Source organism: Wasmannia auropunctata, unplaced genomic scaffold (assembly GCF_000956235.1).
Source record: "Wasmannia auropunctata unplaced genomic scaffold, wasmannia.A_1.0 LD336076.1, whole genome shotgun sequence".
Classification (NCBI taxonomy): Eukaryota; Metazoa; Arthropoda; class Insecta; order Hymenoptera; family Formicidae; genus Wasmannia; species Wasmannia auropunctata.
In genome coordinates, this window is record NW_012026814.1 from 2,951,332 (window position 1) to 2,972,188 (window position 20,857).

The following is a 20,857-nucleotide window of genomic DNA, read 5'->3' on the forward strand; positions in this document are numbered from 1 at the left end:
AGAGGGAGTAAATTCGTGAATGACATCAATAAAAGTTTTTAACCGTAATTGATACGTACTGCTGATTTGAAAACAAAAAAAAATGCGATGTAGAAACGTGAGTTCTTATTGTACAATAATCGATTTTTTTACGCGGATTTTGTGTGGAATGAACATTTGGAGTGAAAACGATAATAAAAAGCTAGAATCTATCCGCATTTTATTTAGCTTTAAAATTGCTCGACAAAACGTTTTAAAGAATCGCGTTGAATCCTTCGCAATTTTTAGAAATATATCACTCGCTTTAAAATACAAACGTATATATAAGGAGGAATTTAATACTTCAAGCATGACACACATTTTCAAAATATACTCGTATATTTCGTAAAACTCGTGATAAGTGATGTCGAAGGAAAGAGGGTAATAAAAATTTTTGGACCTGCACGCGCGCGAGGAATAAATAATACCTTTCGGCAGGATGTGAAATTAGATATATACATAAAGATATGATATCTGGATGGGAGAGAGGAAAAAGCGGCACCCGGGAGAGAGGAAAAAGCCGCACTCTATCTCCGATCGGCTGCGAGGATCATCCTGGAGGTGATAAGATATGCGTTACTCTCCGGAGAATTTATTTTCGTGTGCGAGAGACAACGCGACGCCAAGATGATAATCTCCGCCGCGTCAGCTCAAATCGTGTCGCGGCGCATCGCGGACACGAGATTCGTTACAGCACAATACACCTAGGTATTCCTTCGCTTCTCTCCCGCTTTTCTTACTCTAGCGTTTTTCTAGACCCTCTAAACGCAACGGTACAGTTAATGACATTTGTCGGAGTAAGAAAGGATGTTGAAACGAATGCCTTTAGAGTTGAACTTACACGCAATTATACGGATATATCTGCAAAATCCGTTTATTGTTTCAGAGTTAATCTCATATGTGCTTTCTCATTTTGTGCGAGTCACGTCGTTTGTAGTTTCAAAATGATGCACAGTTTTCTTTGCTGTGATATCGTGTGTATTATGTACGCGAAGAGAATTTCCTTTTAAAATTTACCCTGAAAACCATGTTAATCGTGGGACAACATAGTATTTCGACAAATTTTACTGTGCACTACAACAAATTTGTTGTATATATTTAAAAAATTGTGAAAATCACATAAAATTCGCCGAAATATTATGTTCTACATTAATGGAAATGATTAACATGATTTTCAGGGTAAATTTTCAAATAAAATTCTTTCTGTGTACTTGTAATAAAAGTTTCCGCGCAAATTTTTGCGGTACACGAGGAAAATTGGAGATGCAGAGTAAGAAGTTTCTGCGTAAAGCGTTGACTGCCCTTCGCGAGGATACGCGACTGCAACTGATCGCCATAATCCCGGGCGGCAAGGGTTGATGTTTACGGAAAAGCAATAAAGCTGCCGGAGTCTCGTAAAGCCGATATTGTGTATAGCTTTCGCGCGTTCGTCGCTCTCGTCGCATTCCTGCGTATCGCTACACGCGCGAAACAGCCGGCGCGCGGGCATACACGTTCGCGCTTCTTCCCGTAATGTGCCTTTTACGCGTCAGTATCGCGTCCGAGGAATGCATCTCGCGGTGCAGCGTTAGTTCCAGATCACCCGCGTCGCTCGATTTACAGGCAGTCCGAGGAAGCGGTCCGATGAAAGACCTCTCCTTTCTCTCGGTGCAGTTTTCTTCCAATATTCCGGATATTAAAATGCATTTATAGACGAACAATAAATTATAAAAATATTAGTCACGTAAGATAATACTGGAAACTTTTACGTGATCAAGATAAAGACTCGAATTAGACGGCATTTAAAAGTAAAAATATTCAGGTGAAAAAACATAGCTAATTGAACAGGACTGCTTTGAATTGCGTTCTTGAGACTTGTTTACCCTACGGTTAAAACAACGGTTAATACACAGTGAAAACTATAGATATATGTTAAAAACAATTCAAGATACAATAGTAAAAGGTAAAATTGTATGTTTCGAAAACGCGTAATTTACATAATCCCCAGAGATGACTGTAACCATTTTGGTAACTAGCGGAGGGCAAACGTCGAAAAATTAAGATTTTACGTAGATTTTGCAGAACGCTCCCGATAGACGTGTAAACGCTATAACGAACTTAGGGCTCCGGTACGACGCCTTCGGCGAGCGTCACCGCCACACGAAGCGGTCGTAAAAGTATACCGTAAAAGGTCGCAGATTGCTCACCGGAGGCGTTGACGCGCCACCGGAGTCGACGGTCTCTCCCTGCTACTTCTCCCTTGTATGCACGCACTCAGTAGGGACATTCGAGACTATCTCGCGGCGAGTCGTGGAATCTGACTAACGCAAATTGAAACACAAGTAGACATAAGTTCCTGCTCTCTCGGCTCGTATTCCGCGGTAATCACGGAATTAACGCCGAAACTTTACGTAAATAAGTTTAACGCCCGTCAAAACTTTAGCGGATGGTATGCTAATCTACTTACCATCGTAAAGGAGATGCGGTAAATTAGAGAACGTTATCATTTTTTTTCTAATATATATTATTGTACTTTTCGAAGCATCCTCCTTTCTTTTCTGTAAAGACCGAGAAACGCGTTTAGCTTCTAAACAGACGAATTAAATTACTGTTCCGATAAACACAGCTCTCAATGTAAAATTTATTTATGCACTTAGCACGCGATTGCTTCCCGTGCAAACGATTAATCATTCCCATAGCTGTTTTTACGCATGAAATCTTCCCGACAGTTCGACCAAACGCTTTTTCCGACGCACGTGCAGGCACGCGGCTTGTATTTTGTTTGTACGACTTCCGTCTCTCCCCTTCACCGGCAGCCGGATTATCCGCTTTCACAGATATCCGCGTACATTCCGCGAGCGGAATATGCCGCGCGGACACAGCTCTCAAGACGCGAGAAAAAGGAGTTGAGTTCGCTGTTTTCGGTTCGCTGAACGAGGCGCGGTTTTCGGTTATCGGATCTCGCGATGATTTTTCTTGGTCCCGAACGGGAAATGATTAAACCTTTAATTAACTCTAAACGAGTCCTCCTCCCCGATGTTAGGCAGACTTGCTTTTTGCCGCGCGTCCGCAGCAGGTGCCGGAGACGGGAAATATTGGTCTCTTGCTTAATTCGCCGGTGCAGATGCCGCGCTGGGAAAAAAGGCGATACTATAGCGCGGCGTGTTAGCTCCTCCTGTCCCCCCCTCGGTTTCAGGTAGCTCTTAGAACTTTCGTAGCGCACTCGATTTTATGATTATAAATTAATCCTCGCTCTACTCGGTTGTTGTTTGCACTCATTAGACCGACGTCCCTTAGCGCTCAACTTCTTTTTTAGCTAGCTGTCGTATACAAAAAGAAGGGACTTGAAATAAGGAGTGAGACACATTTATGATATTTTATTATTTAACTTATAGCGTATATCTTTTGTCAGATATATATAATGAAAAAAATGCATGTAAGGTGCTCTCTGCCTTCGAAATCGAACGACGCAATGTCTTGCGACGATGAATGTCCGATTAACGTTTCTCTCTCACTTTTTTTTTACTTGAATCTGGGCAATTTTCCGCGGGATGTTACATCCTTCGGCGTGACATACGACATTCGTCGTAGATATACATCTTTACGACGCGAAATTACGATGCGTGTACCAAACCACCTTTAAGCCTCTGATACGCGATAGAGCTCGTCAGTCGCGAGAGAGATTTCGCGAAATGCTCAAATCAATAATTGAGACATATCAGAATGGTACAGACGACCGGCGATGCCGATGAGCGAAACACGGGATCTAAATTAATCGCCGAATCATTTAATCATCCTCGGCGAATCGGATCCCGCCGACTCTGCTCCTACAGCTTGCCTTAAGTGCGCACGGGCGAGTATTCGACTGGTTAATGTATCGGTTTATCTCCGGCGTATGGTTCAACTTAGTTCCCGATGGATAATGGAGTTAGTACGTTTTGATTGCAACCTACCGTGCACGTAACTCAAAGCGATATTGTTTTAACTCCCTCCACTCTCGTCTGCTCCCGCGCTATATTAAACTAAACGTATCATCCGCTAAATCGCATTACGATCGTCGCAGTTCTGTCCTTAATGTCGTTGGTAATAACTTGATCTTCGTGACTCGGTGTTCGTACACGACGTAACGTGAGTGTCGAAAGCATCGAGAGACTTGAGAGAAAATCTATGCGGCTTGTTTAAAGAACGAGATTGTCGAGAATTAATATTTCACGGGCGGGGAGAAGAAGAGAGAGACGCATGTCGGAGGCGAGCATTGGGGTGACTTCTCCACGAGGTATTCGCGACGAAGAAGAAAAAAAAATACTTGAACGATACGCGCGGTGAGGAAAGAAGGGACGGATAATTTCGCACTTGCTCTCGTTGAACGGAGTTATTCTACGACGAGAATCCCTCCGCGCGCGCAGATATCACGCGTTCGCCGGTACTTGTTCAGGCGGCTGAAATCGGCCATTTGTCATCGTCACCCCTCCGTCATCACGCCGGACGGATTTTCCCTTCGCGGAAGGTTTCCCGGAGCACAATAGTGGCGCGTGCATACACTTACCGAGTGGGCCCCGGCTCGGTGCACCAACCGCCTCTTCGCTCGCCATCGATCATAATTACGAAAGTGTTGCAGACCCGTCGCCGTGTAAAGACAATTAGAATTAGTCGCGCTGGTAATTATGACGTCGTTAGGGCCATGCCCCGATTATTATTGCTATTATTATCTCCGGCCGCGGCCTCAGTGAGATGTGTGTTGTGCGTGCCCGCAACGACGACAGCGTGCCGTTTATTAGCCGTGTACAGATCTTTTATTTTCTTGCGACTTCCTTCACGACATTCCTCGATCGCGCGCTCGGCCGTTTTCTAAGAGTCTCACACACAGGACTCCGCGGAAGTCGATCGTTACGGTTGTTCCCGATCGCCGGTTGCATGCGCAACTTCGTAAACCCTCATTTTCCACTTTCTAGTTTGTTGCGCCGGCTTTCCGTCGATAATGTATTCTATTCGACGGAGACATTGTTCGACGAAGGCAGCCGAGTAATCGCACGAAGTAGAACGTAAAGGAATTAATTCGTGGAATCCAGTACCGATACGAGGATGTCGGGAGTTTGTGTCTTAAATTTGATATAAATATTAAATTTTATAATATATTTTGTATAATCCAATAATATCATATTTGTCCGAGGTTGCGGTCTAATATTCCTGTTGTACAGCTAGTCTGGATCTTACGTTTCTTTCTTATACGTGAAAGGCAATACCGCAGGGGTTAACGGTTACACGAACGGACACCGATCTCGGCGCAATTCTGCAAAATCAACAGACGCTCGCGCGAGCATCTCGCGCCTTAATTAAACGATAGCGCCGGTATTGCACCTCGGTCTCGTATCCCACCTTTTCCCTCCCGTGTGTGTGTATTCCCTTTTCTTGTGCGGTAAGGTCAATTCGCGGAAGAGCGTTGTTAGATGCACGCTTGCTTATTAATGCAATTACAGTGGCGTGTATGACGCCCGTATGAGCAGATATCCGCACTTGTTCAACACGTTCCTTCATTAGCGGGCGATCTCTCGCGCGCCTTCTCCTGACTTTTCCACATATATCTTAACCTTCGCCTTCCCGTTGTCCCTCTTTTCGGAAGGAGGGTTGGCGTTGCTAATGTTAAAGTCGCGAATATCGCGGCCATCATTATCCTTCTTATTATCGTAATTATCATCATCGTCAACGTCCTCATCATCATCATCATCATCATCATCATTATTATCATCGTCGTCTTTCCACGTCTTCATTGGCCCCAACGCGCTCTTTCCCCTCCGGATGATATCGATCCGTAACACCAGTTTGACCTCGTGTCGCTTCGAGGAATTCGCTGTGTGTAAGGATGCTTTTAAGCCGAGAATTACAAGATACGAAGCCGAGCTTCGCCTCGTTACTCGCCACCAGATGCATCTGCCCCAGGTGCATCCTACTTAGACGGCCGTCCTTTCCGCCGCCGATGTGCGATCCTAAAGACGACGTCGCATTGTTAATCATCCCCCAATCGGCGATTGACATCTCTCTTAATCACTACATATCGCGCCCTCTTATTTGCGTGAGAAGGCTTCTCTCACGTGTAGGTAATCGTTTAGACGGCCGGGACGAAAGATGATAAAAGAATTCATGTATATAACCTTTAGGAATAATAGTTCTGACAGTGATGACGATGTCTCTTTATGCAATTCCGATGCCTCGCTGTCTCCCGACATTATCGGCCTAGTTTCCAGCCTGCCTGTCCCCTTCTGCATCGAGTACCTCGGCAAACCGCAAGTTGATATCGCGTTGCAAAATGGAGCAAGTAGCGACACGAGATTCTCGAGCGTGAACGGTATAGGATAGAATCGCGTGTAAAGTGTGTTATCGGTAAAGCTTGCGGAGCGTTTTTCTGCCGTCGAGGACTATTTGCGCGATTTTTTTTTTTTCAGGTCGATCATGAAGAAACGCGGAGGGAAATGAGGTGTTTTCTTTTACTGGGAAAAATTTCGAACTGTTGAACGTATCTTATCGCAAATTTTTTGCTTCAGAAACTGTTAATGCACTCGAATTTTTTGAGCCTGCATTAAATATTTTCGCGAGTCGCGATTGCGACTACTCGGAATAAAATTGGATTAGATCTCTATAAATATCTCTCGCATACCACGCATCCCACGAGAACAGCGTGTAGAGCAAGGCTCTCCTCCGTCCTCTAGTCAGGCTAGTTAATAGTCGTACACGCGTACACACGTAGGTATTCCATAATCAGCTCTCGTAAATACGGTAGCCTCGCGTATAATTACAGTTTCGTGCAAGAACTCGGAATTCTTCCTTCGTTGCCCTAGTTTACTTTCGGGCCGGCTTGATTTGTATGTACATCTCGCACTAAAGTTCGGATCAGGGATCGGAACCCGGAAGCGTAAATGTTCATATCGATCTGCCGGTTTACCGAACGCACGATGTCGTTACGACGCGCATGAATCATTAAGGAATCGGCCAACGCAAACAACGATCGTGGATCGTTCGCGGGCAGAGGTCTGCCGCCCGCTCGACGGTCGCCCGCGAATAAAGGCGAATTACGTGCGGTACGATAACCCGAATTTATTAAACCCCTCGGCTATCGCATTACACCTAACGAAGCTTCGAAGGGCATGGAAACTTGGCCTCTAAAATGACCGGGAGAGAAAAGTTAAAGTTGTAGGAATTTTGTTCTACAAAGCTTTTTGTTCGTCGAAATAAAATTTGAGATAGGAGGACGGTGTCGTATCTCTTTTAGTTCGATAAATTTTATGTCGCTCTATAATTTTCCTGTCATCTCATGATTCCCGTCGTTCAATGTTCGAATAAACTTTTATAGCTTTATACAAGGTAAAATACGCGGTTAAAATGAAAATTATTTCTTGGATCACGTAGGGAAGATCGGGTCTTGTATTTTTGGCCTTGTATCCCCCAAAGATAAAAATCATTTCGGTATAATGTAGCATGGGCTGTGAAACATGCAGCCACGTAACTCGGTTGCCCCGAAGATAAGGATCGTTCCAGTACGGCGCAGCAATTCTTTAAATTGGGCGATTTTAATTTTTTTTTCCTTGTTTTATAAAGGGAGAGCGAAGGGAAATGTACTGGCTTTTATCGGCGAAATTATCAAACGGCAGGTCGAAAAGAAACACGCTCAATTAAGTCGCCGCGCACTTGATTTCGTGTGTACACGTGGAGAGAGAGAGGGCGGCTTCCACTCCGTTTTCGGCGAGTCATTAGCCTAATTAGCCAATATGCGGCCGGAAGTAATTCCCGGAGTCGCTACTGCCGGCACTTTCGCGTGTCGCCGATCATTTCCCCGTTCCTGCGAAATCTAATTTCTAACGTGCGATGTGCGATTTCTGAGCGGAACACTGTGTCGTGCCGCAGGCTACGGGGGCTCGTGTACCGCTCTCAACACGTATAATATGATCTGAGAGACTATTATCCTCTCGTATATCACGAATAATCCCTTTGTAGCTTCGATAATCTTTCGACGGAAGTGCCGCCGCCGGTGCTGTATACATTTACCGAAAATGTATTAACAATTAATACATATGACAAGATATTCTAGAATTAGTGTGCATTCGTTATTTCTTGTGTATAATATCTTGTAAAATATTATACGATTAAAAATATTGCAAAGTTTTTAGATGCTGTCTCGTATTGCACTGTCGTGGCTGATGCGGAGAGTTTAAGAAATTTTCTTATACGTAAGAACGAACGTCGTAAGTAGAACGAACGCATTAGAAATGATGGATTCAACGTAAGAATAACGCGCTATAAAAACGCGAATGCCAGTGATACAAATTGAATGAATAATTCACGAGAGTCTCCCGAGCCCGGCGGCTCTCGGGCATGTACGGACGGTGCAACGGCGGCGGCGGCGGTGGTTGAGAATCGCCGTCGCAAATACCTAGCCGTCATTGCGCGTTCGACGATAAACTCTCGGTAGAATAACATTTACCCGGTTACGAAACAAATTACGGAATGCCGGGGATGCCGATAATAAAGGCAGGCACGACGGTTGTTCGGCAAAGAAGCGGCGGCGGCTCTGCCCCTGCCGCCGCAGGACGAGAAGTGGAAGCTGAAGATGCTCGATGGCTCTCTCTCCCTTCCCCTCCTCCCTCCTACTGCGCCCAGGGGGCCTGAGAGGAGCACGGGCTCCCGTGCACCGCGATTCCGCAAACGACGCAATTAGCCTGGAACTCTAACAATACGGTTGAGGTAGGTCGCCGCTGAGAGAGCGCGTGGCGCCTATAGCGATCGGTGTGTACACTCTACGGCGATCTATTATTCTCGCAAACATCAGCTAATATTAGACAACGTTCGAAGTTTGATCCGGAAACTTTTTTCAGCCTTGAGACGTCTACGACTTTTGAACTTTGAAGATCCAGAAATCTCGAGAGAATATACGCCGGGATTTGAGATGAGGACGCGCAGGATTTTGAAAATGCGCGGGATTTTTCATCCAAGAGAATTGTGTCACGCGAATTGTTGCTTTAATTTTTCTCGAACACATGACAGTTCCCTGCCTTTCCTTCGTATATTCTTTTCGCAATCTTCTCTCCATTTGCCGCTCGCTTCTGCCCATCTCTGTCCGCTCTTTTTTCCCCTCTCCGTTTCTTTTTTTTCCATTTGGCTCAATTGCACCGACGACGTTGCGCGTGTACACACGCAGCGAAAACAATTACGAGAGTACGTACATCCACCGCGTAAGATAAGTCGGTGTCATAAATTACGGAACACAATATAAATGCAAATTTAATGTCGGCCGGCCTACTGCTATTTGCGTTTGCCCTTGCCTCTTCCCCTCTACCCTCCCCCCCGCCTCCTCCTCCCGAAGATCCCCGACTCGGGGAACGAGTCGCAGTATCTTCTTATGTCCCTTCAGTCTGTAGTGCAAGCTGAAAACTTTCAAAGCGATGCACATTTGACGATTCGTCATTACGAGAATAATACAATACAATTTGCGAGATGAACGCAGATGCGTTTCTTCTTTCAGTTTTTATTATAATTCTTAGCTATTTACTTTGCGTTAAATACTCCCATTTAATCTGAATTATTTTTTACTTACTTTCCTACAAAATATCGACTTATAGAAAATATTTCTTACTTTCATTTTCTCGATTGATATTTATGGGAAATTTTAAAATTGAGTGAACGTTATATGTCATTTATCCTTTCTTACGAGACTTACCAAAAATCTTGCGATACTCAGAGAGTTAATGTTTTCGCTTCGTCAGGAGCAAGTTGTTCGTGGCGAAGGCACCTAGAAGCGTTCCTTTGGGTAACGTTAAGCGTTAGTTCCATGGAAATTTTCACAAACGGGCGTAATTCCGGAATTGGTGAGGTACTTTGCCGTAATGCTCTCCTCTGGACGAGCCTACGAAACCATCGGACGATGGTGCTAGGAATGTACGTTATTCTGCAGTAAGGAACGAGAGCAAAAGACAGGGTCGCAACATATTCTTCCTTTATTTTTATAAAAGAAAGACAAGTAAATGTACTACGAAAAGTGGCAATAAAAACAATAATAGAAGATACATTGAAAGAAAGGTAAGAGACATCCGGGAGGAAATTTGGATTGTAAATTAGAAGTTTGTTTAAATAATTGATATAATTAATCTCTCTACTTATGACTATCGCAGAATTTGTCTCGCGTATAATTTAAGGGCGATATTAAACGCGCGCTGGTCGTTCTGAACTTCATGCCGAGGAACAATGTATTTTACGTATGCTGTTGCGACGTGCGCGCGATTTAATGCGCTCAACGAGTCCCTCCCAGGTCACTCGTAAAAAGACGCGCGTACAATTTGATCTAACGATGCCGCGGGGCAAATAAAAGAACTGCGTTACGACGATCAAACGACTTCGCGATACGGTCTGCGAGCGTGCGAGCGAGTTAGCGAACGAGCGAGCGAGCCGGCGCTAAAAAGGGTGGGTGTCGGCTTTACTATCTCCGTGAAACACGCGATGCGCCTGCATCGTCCGGGACGAAAAATTTACTGCCAATTCCCGGTTGCGCGCTGGATTATTGCCTCGGTCGTTATTGCCCGAGTAACAACTACTTTGTTAATACGCGCCGCGGGTCATCCGATCGGATATTGCACCGCGAATTATCTCGGCGAATGCGACGGACGGATTCCCGTATAAATCCTGGTGCGTTATGTAGTAATAATAGGAAGAAGGGAAAAAAGTAAGTTTATCCACTTCGTTTATTAAACTTGTTAATTTTATGTGATTCTCAACAATTTTGTTTTCTATCATACGTTTAATGTAGCTTAATGCTGCAATACATTAAACTGTATAAGAATGTGACAAAGAAACGTATATGTAAATGCAGAACGAACTGATAGATTATTTCGACGTATCAATATTCTGCTCGTTACTTTTGTACATATATATAATCGAGTGAAATGTTAAAACGCGAGTTTCAATCCAGTGAGCTCGCAGAATTTTATCGGTCTTTGTTTTAACACGGCAATTATTAACGGCACGGTTTTGCCATCGGCAATACCATTTGCGGCACGACTCGTGTGTCGACAATAGAATTGACAAATCAGAGGTCGGCCGAACAGCGGAAAATTATTACAATGGCCGTGCTACTTTGAGGGATCGAAGTGAAATCGGCGTTCGGAGATCGCCTTGTTGTATCGCTACAATACGGCCAGCTGAGCTCACGCGGTGCAATCTTGCAAAAGGACTGCGCGCTTGATTTTTAAACCGTGCTTCCTCGTTCGAAAGGCGAAAAGAAATCGCGTGGGTCAGCATTTTCTGATCGGCGACGACCGGTGTAGCGGAGAAAGGTCGGCGCGCGCGGTGAAAAGGTTTTCACGATTTCCGCTCCCACGGGATGCGTTTGATGTGCGTCTCGAGGTAACGTTATTTTAAATGCACCGCCGGTATGCCGGGGCACGTACGTACGGCGGAGACGAATGGTGTAAACACAGTCGGGGACCTTCGAGTTTGCTCTGTAACTACCGCGAGGGGCGATGTAAGCGTAAACAGTCGGTCAACTACAGGCGCGCGAGTGTGGATTTATGCGTGTACGCAACGCGCTACGGGTTTTCGTGTCGCCGTGCCGCGTCGCGCCACGCCGCCGCGCGACTCGCAAGCCACGTTACCGTAATTTCCTTTGTTCCGCATAATGAACGACGCTGATTAGCTACGTGACCTGGCGCCTTCACGCCGCGTCTCCGTTGCGATGGAGCTTATACATAAAAAAAAAACGTTTACTCGTTCCATTTCTTTTCGCCGTGCGACCGATGCTGAATCTATTATCAAACTGCAGCAAGATCCATTTTGATTGTTTGAGAGACACATCGGGTATCCCGGATTAAATAATTTTACGCTGCAGAATCTCATTTTGGAGGAGGTTCTGTTCCAAAGATATCTTTAACAAAAATTAATAGAACAACATAAATTAAACAGTAAATTATTGTTATTAAGAAAAAGCTCGAAGAAAAAGACTTTGTTATAAAAAGATGAATTTGCTTTTTATTAAAGAAAATTCATATTATAGAAAAACTCCTATCTAAAAAAGGCATGTTAAGTCGATAACGTGCGTTCTCGAAATTATTTGTTGCTTTTCCGTGATGCTGATTGGTTATCTCACTATGCTTACTTCGTTGAGCGGCTGTCATTACATATTTTGACAGTTATTACTTATTATGTGTATTGAGATTTGTTTTAATAATAAAATTCATTGGTCTTTTATGAAATATTACATAAGTACATGTCTCTTTACCTTCGTATGTTACATACATATGTAATTGTCAAATGCTGTGTCTAATTAAATTCATTGATCTTTTATAAAATATTACATACATCACTTCACCTTCGTGTGTTACATATATAATTGTCAGATGCTGTATCTAATTATCACAGCAAATAATTAGACACAGCATCTGTTTATTATGTATGTAACACACGAAGGTGAAGGGACATGTACTTATGTAATATTTTATAAAAGATAAATGAATTTAATTAGACACAGCATCTGACAATTATGTATGTAACACACGAAGGTGAAGCGACATGTATTTATTTAATATTTTATAAAAGATCAATGAATTTAATTCTCTTCGTTTCAAAACTTTTACACTTCTTTTTTTCCTTCTATTGCTATTTTATTCTTTTAATTCCTTTTTCTTTTAATCATTGTAAAAAACATGTTTTAACATATCTGTTGATTACAAAAGATATTGTTAGCTGTATTATAATATTTTTTTATAATATTTTACTGATACCTGAAAGAAAAAAGTAAGACGAGAAATGAAAGTTATCGACTTAACACGTCTTGCACGCACAAAACAGATGCGCGAAGCGCTCTGTTTTGTTCTAGTATAGATAAATAGTATATGGACATGACCGAAACTTGTCGGAGTATATATTTTCGTAATCGGAATTCATTTAGGCAATAACTCTTGTATACGGATGATCAAATAATTTGTTTTAAGTGCCGAACGGATCGCGCGCGATTGTGTTCTGCATTTTTCGTATTACTTGCAACTCGATCTCGGTCGCGCGAGGAGCAACTACCTGGAAAACCGCATTTAATCGCCTGAACCCGCCGTGACGCTGATGCGGTCGTAAATAATGTCCTGGCAGCGCGGCGGCGTATCGTCGTATAACTCGGTTCACCTATATGTACCTCATGTGCGTGCGGCGTCTAATGGCACCCTCTCTGCCCATGAGTATATCGTGGCTCTCCCCCTCGTCCAGTGCTGTCTGCAAATTCGCCGAACTATTTCGTAGCATAAAACATCGTACGTGTCATTCGTCGAATCGCTAATAATGCTAAAATAACCGCTAATGGTAAACAAAAAAATAGGAAAAACTAGTAAATTAATCGGCATCAATGTTAGAAGTTGATTATTATTGTTAAAACATTATTATTGTTAAAGCAATATGTAAAAATTTGCTTTTATTTGAATGAAAAGTAAAAAATATATATGCAGTTTTAATTTAACGTTCACCATTCATGTTTCTAATGCCAATTTTAAATGTAATTGCTACTTGATCGGCTTTTCAGAAATGCGGCGCTTTAATATCGATAATAATACACCTCGGAGTATTTTCTCTTCGTCAATGCTATATTCCTTCGTATTGCATCCGTGATCTTACATGGTGACCTTTCTAATTGCCGTAGGTCAGAATGAATTATTAACGACGAGCGCGATACCGGCGAGGTCCCTGAATGTCATGTAGCACGCATTACCGATACTGAGAAATGCGGATGCGCCGTACAGATGATGACGCATTCGAGAAAAGGGAGCTTCGCGTTGAAGAACGAGGTTTTCGCTTTTTTTTTGCATTGCGCGTGTTTTGCGCGTTTCCGCTCATAAAATGCCCGACCAGACGACCAATGCCGAAACGCGTCTTGAAACCTAGCGCTTTTTAATTGCGCAGTTTGTGCTGTCTTCACGAGGCCATGCTGTGTCATCGGAAATAGGCGCAATGAACTTTAGCAGTCGTTTAGTCGTTGAATGATAATAGGCACTCTGGCTGTTTCATTAAAACACCTGATCTCTCACGGAGAAGTTCCCTACTAGAGCTGGCTTCTGGAGACGCGCAGAATATACATTCTTTCGATGGCCGCTGGGGAAGCCAGTTAGTTAATTAAAAACGTTAAGACGAGACTCGGGTTTTACTTTTATGACCGATGTCATCATGAATGCAGACGTCGAAATATTTTTTCGTGTTTCTATTAATAAAAATGAAACATGGATAAAAGTATACATAACGCATAAAAATTATGTAAATATTCTTTAGTGTATGCTAATTGCATCTGAAACACGGATATTTTTTATAAATTACACATTAATAGGCTTTAATGTGCAATGTATAATAGTAAAAGGGAAACTAGAGCGTCAAGAAAATGAGAGAAAGCCTACCACTGTACTCTCGTATTTCTATTTCACGCATGATATCGCGATCGTACGGAAAAGAGGAAGCGAGATTGTACGGGGAAAAATATTGTCGAAATTAATCAGTCGATTGGAACGGGAAAAACGCCTTTGGACGGATTTCCACGTGAGTGACTCCCATGCACAGGGCCCCGCGTTAGGTTTTCATACTTGACCAGTTTCAGCCGTCTCAAGTGTATCCCCGAAGCGCGTCGTTGCGATCGACATGATCGATTGCGGTAGTCGCGGATTATTAATCCGAGATGAAGGATGATTGCTAGCTGGCTTAACTAGCGGGTTGAAAAGACCTCCGCTGGGCCTCCACGCTCGACGCTAACCCGGCGCGCGTAAATGAAATTACCGCGGAAATATTTCTATGCTGCAAAAAAAAAAAAGAAAAAGAATACTCCGCGCGTTTCCCTACGGCGAATGATATGTCTTCGTTTAATTAGCTAGGACCGGTCTGGTGAGGAGGTAGTTTTTCTTGGATCGCGGAATGCGCTTTGCGAAGCGAAGATAGTCAAATAGCGGTCCGGTCACAAAGTGCGTTTTAGAATCAATGTTGTTTTTATCATACGCTTTTAACCATTTTACGGCCGATTTTATCACGACGTTAGCTAATTTTATCCTTCGCTTAAATACCTCGGACTTTGTCGGTAAGGCAATGTCGCAGCTTCGAAAGTATTAAAGAAGATCTTTAAAGTAATGTCTACTCTCTCGTCGCGGAGCACGCCTTATTCGTCCTTCAGCGTTTGAGCTTTCAAATCGGGCGGTGCGACACTCGCCGTACATGGCGAGGATTTGTGGCCGAATATGCGCGTGTCACGTCGATGCATCGACGCGCGTTTTATTCGCCGGAGTGGACGGGGGCGAGGGAGGAAGAGGCGCTGAGATTCACCGCGACTAATCTCGCAATGAGTCACCAGGTCACTCCGTGTGGCTGCACGCAAGAAAGTCAATGAGTTTGTTGACTCGCCGTGCCGTGCCCGGTGATTGCTGCCAACGAAACGCCGATCCGCTTGGAATCGTTCCGCTCCCGTCGCTTCACTTCTGCGAAGTCCGCATCGCGTTTTCAATATAACTGATAGAGCTGTTCCCCGAAGTATTCCGAGGTTCCCGATACCGATTTAGAGGACTTCTGACAATCACGGCAAAGAGATAAGAATTTGAAGTGATATGCCAACGCAGCGTTTTATTCTGATGTAACGTTTTATCTCGCTGCGACACCTTAATACACAAGCAAACGTTTTTTTATCTAACTTTTCATTTATGTACATCGAAACGCACCTTAATTCTGCGGAATTGCAGTCTTAAACGTTTGCGCGGCAGATTCGTAATAGAATTACGGCGTTTTGCAATAGAAACAATTCGGTTATCGACTGCATGAAAATTTTGCTCTCGAAAATGCTCGCGATAAAAACATTGTGAAACTGAGAATTATCGCGTAATGCATATTATCGACAAGCGCGTTAGTTAATTCGAAAATTGCAATCACATTTCATACACATGTAATACTTTCTGCGGTCGATAGCGCGATAAAGGAGAAATTTATTTTAATAACTTCCCGTTTTATCAACGATATAAAAATAAGTTCGAAAAGATCGGTTCTGCAACGATTCCTAAGCGATAAGACGGGATACAGGAACCCCGCGGGCGTGTTCGTTGAGCCTGTTTCCCGATTTACTTGTACGTACCGGCAGCGACTCGGATACGTGGCGTCAGCTGATCGCACCGTTGGCCAACTTCCCCGCGCGAGCCTCGATTTTCTCTTCTTCTTTTGTCTGTGGTCGACGGGCTCGGCGGGCTCGCGTCGTGAACGCGCGGCGGTGAAGCCATCGCCATACGAAGACACCGAGGGGGGCCGCGCGCGTTCGCCATATTTGCACGCGTTGAACGCGGGGATATATACGTATACGGTGGACGCCGCGTGCGCGTATCCGCCAGTCTCAGGATGGTTATTCGGGTTAAATACGTAAGAAATTAATAGCGCTGACCGTTTATATGCATGTTGAGTCACGCGAGGTGCCGCGCGTAATCCTAAAACACGTAGGCGGGGAAGTTTTTGCGGTACACACCTGCATCGTTAAACACGTCTCGCGTGCACTCGCCGCCTGTAAAGGCAGACGATCTCTGGTGGCGAGCCCTTTGAATTTGTTAGATTGATTTAGATCTTAACTCGCTATCGCGCGGCAAATCAGCCGTCGTATATTGTCCCTTCGTTCTTCTCGGTTGTTAAATAAATAATTCGGATACGCCGTACCGTCTCTAAATAATATTTACTGCGCGTTTTATTACGCTCGTTACTCGATAGCGCTCGGCTCGGAACGAGGCGTCCGGGCGGATCCGTTTTCTCCTCTCGCGATCACATCGACGGGATTTCGCATCGTCGAGTTCACGCGCTCGGACAAATCGGTCCAATCGTTATCGCTCGTTTATCAACCGAGGTGTATATGCCTCGCCTGGCTTCACCTCGTCTCGCGCGTCTCGGGTTTCGTCGTCTTTCAACAGATATATCTTATCGATGCCCGTGGCCGAGGTGGGGAAGAGAGAGCTCCGTCTTACTCGGCATACGCGGAACGTCTCCTACGTTAAATAGCGGTGTCGTACCGCTTCTCGTATCGCGTATATATGTGTGTGTGTATATCTTCTTCTATCCCCTATATTCGCTTTCACGAAACGATAGCCGGGACCGGCTCGAATGTTACGTCTGGACGAGATTCGCGATAATACGTGCCACTCGCACACGCGCGTGCGCGCGCACACACGGTGCATTGTTACGTCATCGCGATATCTCAATTATTCCGGGCCACACCGCGTGCGTTTGCATATATAGGTTTACGACGCATCTTCCCATTGTTCCTCTAGAAATCGCTTTCTTTCGCGTTTCTCGATCACGTAAGCCTCGGTCCCTCGCCGTTTGACACGGGAAAGAGACGAATGGAACGCGATGTTTATCTCCTCTCTTTTCTCTTTCCCTCCAGGCTGATTATATACTATAAATTATGGTATTAAATTAATCTAACTTATTTTATATAGTTTCTTTGAGTTTATTTATTCAATTACAACCGTAACTCTTCTGAAATTTCACGTAACAATAAAAAAAATATAACGAACGTTCTCACGTTTCTGTTACGTTGATTGTTTCTGACGCGTGTTGAGTTAGGACTGTCGTTCCGCGAAGATTAGAAATGCGATAGAGTGATAGAGCGGTAAGTAACAAAAATTTCCGGTGATTACGGCCCGTACGCGGCGCGCGATAATGTCGCACGTTGTAATTCAGCGGCGTAAACGCATTACGCCCGCATGCAGCTTGCGCGAGTTATGGGTGTACAATTTTGTCGGGTCAATTAACGTACGTTATATATATAACTATATTACACGCTCGCTTAAATATAGATCGTCGATCTGAAATGCATCGAAATCTCAGAACTAGATCGTCGAGTGATTTTATTCCATTGGCTACGGCTGAGTCTCGATTACGGCGGAGAGTTTTGCAGCTGAACGTCATTCAGCACGAGAGGATTGTAAGACAACGTGTATAACGGTGGACGATCTCGTTAGTCGACGCCTCGGGGGCCGAGACGTGCGCGGCGAATGCGTTTCTATTTCCTGCCGGAACAGAGAGAGAGAGAGACGCAGAGGGAGGGGAGGAAGAAGAGGAACGACGATGGGGAAGACAGAAAGAGACGAGTACTGTGAACGATAATGAGAATTCAGGTTGCTCATACGCACTCGTATATATATGTACGCCCGACGTCTTCCTCCCTTTACCGTCTTTTGACCCAATTCCTCGCTTTTCTCTACGTCCCTTTCTCTCCAAGTACCTTTATTTTGCCTTGTACGCGCGATTCCTTGCGGCCCACGACTTTGCCTCGACCTCTTCTTCTCCTTCTACTGGTGCTGCTGCTGCTGCTGCTGCTGCTGCTTCTCTTCTTCTTCTTCTGCTGCCGCTGCTGCCGGCCGCTTCGTCCTCTTCTTCTCCTTCTTCTGCCTTCTTCTCGAGGCTACGTACAGGCTCGTTGCATTCCAGAGCCCCAAGAGTGGAAGGACCTCGTCAAGGCAAGCCGGTCTCTCGCGTACGCGTGATCTCGCCCTGTCGGCATGCACGTTCCTCAATGACGTTCCGCGCGCGGACTCCGCGAGAGTGTAACACCAACGGCGCACCTGCCCGATCGCCCCGATCGTCGATTCCCTTCGTCGGTTCTTCCGAACTGCATCCCACTGCGCCTTGTTAACCCTCGACACGATTTGCCATGTCGAAGAAAAAGTACCTACTTTTCAATATCAATATCCTCCTCTTAATTAAGACCTGAACTTTTACGATCACAATATAAAAATGATAATTGCAGAGAAAGATTAATTCAATTCAAAAGAAAAATTTTTAAAGAATTCAAATACTGCAGAAAGAAATGGCTTGAAATATTAATATTGATTGCTCTTGTTCAGATTATTTTTACAAATTATAAAATATTTTTATAATACATACACGGAGAGAATTTTTTTTTTAATTTACCCTGCAAATCATGTTAATTATGGGACAATATAGTATTTAGGCAAATTTTACTGTGCACTACAATAAGATTTCGCAGTAAAATTTATTGTAGTGCACAGTAAAATTTACCTAAATACTATATTATCTTACACTTAACATGATTTTCAGGGTTAAATTTTAAAAGAAAATTCTCTCCGTGTACTGGTAAATATTATAGACATTAATAATTAATATTAATTTTATTAATATTAATATTATGATCAAGTTATTTTTCTTATGCCCGATTTATTTGAACTTAAATTTATTTACTCATCAACTCTTAAAAAGGTCGCTATATTTAAATCGCTGCGAAGTATTGAGAGATGTTATTGCACGGAAGATAAACTTATATACATAGATTGAGGCAAAATGTGTAATTTATCTCAAAGTACGGCATTGCCGGATGCTTTCGTACATACCTACGCACGTACGTATATAAGTCGCCGAACGCGAAGATCGTGCGCAGAGCCCAGGAAGAAATAGATAAAGAATACACCGTGATTCTTGATTCATGTAAATTTCCACGCGAAATCTTAGCTAAACGAGGAATTCAAATTTTTGCCGTCGCACGTCGTAGTCACGTTGAAAATTATATTTCTCAAAAATATTTTTCCCCAACGCGGGATCGGAGGGATGGCGACGGCAGTCGTGCAGGAATGCCGCTCGTTCAGTCGCTCGAGCATCCGAGATATTTTCCGCGGACGACCGACGCGCCCGGAGGATGCACCGGCGGCCACGATGACGACGACGGTGACCGATGGAATTTGCATCGACTCGGCTCACCGGGCAGTTTCGTAAGAGACAGGGAAGAGGCGGCTCGTTTCACGATTCTCTTCGCGTTATCAGCCGGCAGGTGTCTTATTAGCGCCCCAGCCGCCATCCACGCTAAATGCCGGAGATATGCTTGCTAAGTGAAACGGCCGACGACGAGAAAACACGGCAAACGGAGAACGTTGTGCCGGTTGTGTGTATACGTGTGCGCGCGTACGTGGGAACGAGAGAGGGAATAGCGTTTGTCGAGCGGCTGGTAAAAAAGGTGCTAAAATTCACGACGCCGTCGCGCAGCGATATGGAAAACGGACGTTTTCTTTTCGCGACCGTAAAGACGCGCCTGGACTTCCGCGACCGTGATAATGCCTCTTGTGCCTCTTCCTCAAGCTCATGTGTATACAAGATGTCTCGATGTCTCGCGCACTATACAAATATATTGCACATATATATATATATATATATTGGACACAAGTTTCCAGTCGATTATTAAAGGAAGAAATTTGATTATCAAAGGAAAGTTTAAGAAAAGAAGAAAATCAGTTTTCGCTTGGTTTTATTCATGTATAACATTGTTTGTTAATTTATATGTCATATTTTTATCAATTTTTCTGTCAATCTCAAATTTTTCCACAACATGTATCTTTCAATTTTCTAAAGTTATTAATTACCTCCGCGATATTTGCCGCGCCTCTCATTGAGTAACCTTGAATTATATACATATATATAATTATATGCAAGCTGAGAGGTATTGAAGCGCCGGCTCTTGTTACTTAAGTTATTAATCGTGACTCATATCGCGCGATCGTCAGATTATCGGGATAGAGATAAATAACCCGCGGATCGATGTTATTGAAACGATATTATCGTCTTAATTGAACGATCCAATGGCGAATGCAACACGATGAAATACCCTCCGCGAAGCGTGGAACATCGCGCGCGTATCCGTGACTTCTGCGTAGAGATGAAAATCGAGCTCCTTCAGCTCTCTCTCTCTCTCTCTCTCTCTCTCTCTCTCTCCCCCGAGTCTCGGGTGATTCATGGGACTGGCTTTATGACCCTTCGGCGGAAAAGAGAGGATGCAAGGTTACTCCGTTCGCGACCGAAATCGCCGATAAATGCGCATTTGTCTCGGTGATCAAAT

General features: G+C 44.0%; 1 protein-coding gene across 1 annotated transcript in view; it reads left to right on the forward strand.

Moving 5' to 3' along the window:
• Nucleotides 1-20,857, forward strand: part of LOC105449290 (helix-loop-helix protein 11-like) — a 133,879-nt gene that overhangs the window by 74,129 nt on the left and 38,893 nt on the right. The gene's annotated exons all lie outside the window — the stretch shown is intronic.